We start from the raw sequence: 4,933 nt of genomic DNA, 5'->3' as shown, positions 1-4,933 counted from the left end.
TTAGCGCCTCATTCTTTTCTGGACCATGAGAATAGCCTCTTAATTAGATTCTCTGTCTCCAATATTTTTCCTCTCCAAGTCATCTTCCTCATAGTCTTCTAAAGCGATTTTCAAACCTTTTAAAATGCAACTTGCAGTTAAAAAAAATGCATTATATGTCGTAACTGAGTATAAATGCACATACACACACAACTGAAACAGGGTTTTTAAAAATAATAATAGTTTTATATTTTAAACTTTTTAAAACATAACATTTTTCCAGCTTTATTGAGATTTACTTGACATATAACATTAGGTAAGTTTAAGTGTACAATGCAATGGTTTGTTATATGTATATATTGTGAAATGATTAGCACAATAAAGTTGGTAGCCCATCTGCTACCTCAGAGAGTTACCTTTTTGTGTATGTGTAATGAGAACACTTAAGATCTAACTCTCAGCAACTTTCAAGTACACAATACAGTATTGTTGACTATCATCACAGTGCTGTACATTAGGTCCCCAGAACTCACTCATTTTGTAACTGGAAGTTTGTATCCTTTGACCACAGTCACCCCTTACCCCCACTCCCTAGCCCCTGGCAATCACCAGTCTACTCTCCATTTCTATGAGTTCGTTTTTTCAGATTTCACATATAAGCAAGATGATATCATATTAGTACTTGTCTTTTGAATGAGAACTTTTCGCTTTCCTCTTCTTTGGTTTCTGTTTGTGTTGACCCACAGGTAGTCCTGATTAAGCCAGCAGGTTGCATAAAGCTGTGGTTATCCTGTTACTGAAGTCTGCCTATTATGAAGCAGTAGGGGTAATGAAGATGTCAGCCTCGGATACCTCCAAGCTAACTGAAAGGAAGAGCTCTAGATTTGATAAATCCGTATTTAGATTTTTAGATCTTCTTTATTAGCTGTAAGTAGGCAAGTTGGACTCTGAGTTCCAGTTTTCTTATCTTTAAAGTGAAGATAAAGATAATTATCTCTGGAATTGGGAATTAAGTGAAAGGAAATGTATAAAAACACACATCATAGCGTCTGACTTCATAAATGATGGTCTTATCAGCATCAGTGCTGAAGCTTTGAGTAAATCAGACCTCTTCCTGCCACATATGCTCAGGGTTCCTGAGATAATTAGGTTCCTCAACTAATATAAAGGTATATGAAAGCACCTTGCATAGTAATTGGAACCATATAGTTGACTTAATATGTTAGTTAAATCGAAATATACAGAGGGGAATTTTGAAACCAAGCAGTATCAGGAAAGAGGAATCATTCTTTCTGGTTAGTGTTTAACTTCACCCTCCACACAGCCCACCACCAGTCTCTTACCAAACTGCAATTCTGACTGAACTCAGCTGGTGTTACTTTCCTGTGTTAATCTTACTTCATGTGGCTAGAATCTAATACACAGAAATCCCTTCTGTGAAGGCTTCAGCTCATGGTTATCCTTCAGAGTGCAAGGGTAGAGCCAAGGAAGAGGATGTTTGGCCCTGAAAGAGGTTGTGAGTGGCCTTCAGAAGCCAGACAGACTATCATGTGAAAGAGGGCTTGGGTTTACATTTGGGGGTGCAGGAGTAAAAATTAGTATATCAAGATATTAAAAATTTTTAAGGAAAAACTTTTTAAAAGTTAAAAATACCTATCTCTGCAGATATTTAAGGGAAGGTTGAGTGACCACAGGCTGAAGTATAGTTGAGGAAATTTTTGTGCAGCCAGTGGATTTTGTTAGATGACCTCTCTGTACCCTTTTTATAAGACTCTCAGACTAGGTGGTAAGTAGGGATGAGACTACCTACCAGAACAGGTTTAACAATTAGTGGGAAAAAACCCCCACCCGCATGCCTATTCTCACAAAAGGATTAGAATTAGTGGTAGGAAAAAACACATTTTAAACCACATATGGGAAGCCTTAGCAGTGGATTAACAGACATTACTTCAATAAGTGAGCAGAAATACCTTGTTTCACACTTTGTGGCTGACGAAGTTTGTAAAAATTCAGTACATACACATTCTTTAGGCATTCTGTGTGTGTGTGTGTGTGTGTGTGAGAGAGAGAGAGAGAGAATTGAAAACCATGAAATATAATCTAAACTGTAATAGATTTGCATATATGTCAATACTAAAGAGGAATTTTTATTTAAAAAAGTCTGTGACATTTTTCCTCTAGGAGAATGGATACAGGCAAGTCTCAGAATTCTCTTTAAAGCCTGTGTCAATGTTATATACTCAACTAGAAGTGACCTTAGTGACCGGATTCCTGTGAAAGAATTGGAATCTATGCAGCCACATTGTAGAATCTGAGTGGTTGTCAATTCTCCAGTCTCCACGGCACAGGCCCACTTGACCGCCTGCTGTTAAAAGGAAAAGTGGTCAAAGAGTTCTCATGCCAAGAGTCAGCGCCAGCAAGTGCCTGAGTCATGGGCAGATAGCCCCATGTCCACTGTAGTGTTTCCTAGAATGGGACTGGCTTACACTGACACCAAGTATGTGTTTAATAAATACCTATTGAGTTAAAAAACTTCAAAATTTCTTTGGGTATTTCCTGGTTCCTGTATCAGCTATACTATATCTTAAAGCCCAAAGGCCAACAGTTGAGAAACCCTGTTTAACAACTGTTCCCACACTCATGAGACATAATTTTTTTATAATTTAAATTTTATAGCAAATTCTATTAATAATTTGATACTTTTTATATGACTCAACTGATGGAAATTGTCATATTTCATATATATTACAAATAGCTTATGTAGCCCATTTCAAAACTCCCCTTTCCCTCTGCAAAATATATTTTTTCTTTTTTCAAATTTCAACTAAAAATGGTAAATACAAAAACCTTAAAATATTCATGACCTCCTCCTATGCATTTCACATTTTTTTCTAGTATGTTTGAATAGAACCTAGTATTTTGATATAAAACATTGTTTGCAGAGCTGCTACCCAGTCTGTGTTACCCAGAGCTTTTTCGACACTTGCTGTAGTTCCTCCTGAGTAGATGGTTTCCCCTGATGTCGGCTCCTCAGGCCGAGGCTAAGACAGTGGCCTGAAAAGTCATGTATCCAGGATCTGAATCATACCCCTCCACTTACTTAACTTGGGTGAATCTCTAAACTTTTTATAAATGCCCACTGAGCATTAAGATAACAATAACAACATTGTTCCTTGTTTGCCTCATAGCGTTAATAATTGTATAAAAATGTTTTCTACATGACAGTGTGTGACAATCAAAGGCCTTAAACTTGAATTGTGGGTCTTCTTCATTTATACATCTGATCTTCATGTTCTTGGTCTCCTTCGAAGTATTTAATAAAGATTCCAATTGTACTAAATCCTAAAGGATCCACATAATTAGAAAATGTTCTTTTTCTTTTATTATTTTTTATTGACTTTATCTTTATTGTTGAGACCATTACAGATGTCCTCCTTTTAACCCCACTGATCCCCTCCACCCCACATCCATCCCACCCCCAGGCCCTCCCCACACCAATGTCCATGTCCATGGTTCATGCCCAAAAACATACAAGTTCCCTGATTAATTTCTCCCCACCCACACCCCCTCCCTGCTTTCCCTCTGAGATCCCTCAGTTTGTTCCAAGTTTCTATGTCTCTGGATCCACTTTGAAAATGTTCTATTAGCTTTACATTATTTCAAGTAACATTGTCAAAATGCTTATGGGCTAGAAGCTGACAAATGCTTTACATGAAATACATTATATGTACTCACAATAGCCCTATGGGATAAGCTATGTAGCTGTCTCTATTTTACAGATGATCAAAATTTGGCTTAGAAAGTTATCTAAGATCATAAATCTAGTAAACTATGTAACTGGAATGCAGAATTAGTTAGTTTCTAACCACAGCACAATAACATAAAATGAATTAGGGAAAGATCCACTTAGTGAATCATAAAGGGGCTGTAGAGATTTAAAATAGTTATGCTATCTGTTATTTTGAAAACTTTGTATTTTAAAAAAGGTTACATACCAACCCATTTGGACAAAAGGCTACACTACATTAAACAAAGATAGTCTTTGAATTTTATATACTTGAAATAATGAGTATATATTTAAAAAGATAATACATTTTGATTTGGATAAGGGAAGTTTTGGACCAGCCACAAAAATATTTTTATAATAATTGGACATCTTAGAAATCAAATATTTAAAATTGTTTGTTTTTAAGATATATAAAATGTATACAATTTTAAATAGAGTTTGCTTTGACATTCAAAGCCTATTGGTAGCATTTTTATGAATTATGATTTGGGGAGAACTAATAAACAGAGTTGCTCTGCTGTTGGACCTTGCTATTTAAGTTATGAAATTACTGATGGATAGAATCAGGTTGTATTTGAAGCAGGTTTTACTCATTAATTATTATTATATTAAGCATTTATTGTGCTTTCATTAGAAATAAAGTACTATGCAAGTCACTGTATAATACTGATCAGAGAAGACATTATCCATGATTTTCTAGAGTTTACAGCTTATTAGATGAAATAAACAAAAGTAATAATAGAATTTGTAAGTGAAATGATAAGGGAGCATGGGTACTGTAGAAATACAGAACAACTACCCCAGCCTAATATAAATGGGCTATGAGAAAGTGTACTAGAAAAAGAAAGACCTAAGAAGTGATATGATATTAGTCAAACGGAGAGCAGAACAGTAATGTTCTAGGCAGAGGGAACAGAGTGTGAAATTTGAGGTATCAGGAGCTCATGGCATATTCTATGAAGGATAAAGGAGTTTACCTTGACTGGAATGTAATGATCAAGGGGTTTATGACAAATGTATCAGCAGGACCAAGTAATAGGGACCTTGTAAGTCCTATAAAGGAGTTTGGAGTTTAAGCAGAAACCAGTGGGAAAGTGTTACATGGTTTTAAGCAGGGGATTAACACTCTTTCAGGGGGAACAAATAGGGAGGTGGTTATATATTAAT

This window comes from Miniopterus schreibersii (assembly GCF_964146895.1).
Source record: "Miniopterus schreibersii genome assembly, chromosome: 1".
NCBI classification, from domain to species: domain Eukaryota; kingdom Metazoa; phylum Chordata; class Mammalia; order Chiroptera; family Miniopteridae; genus Miniopterus; species Miniopterus schreibersii.
Note: the sequence above shows the minus strand (reverse complement) of the source record.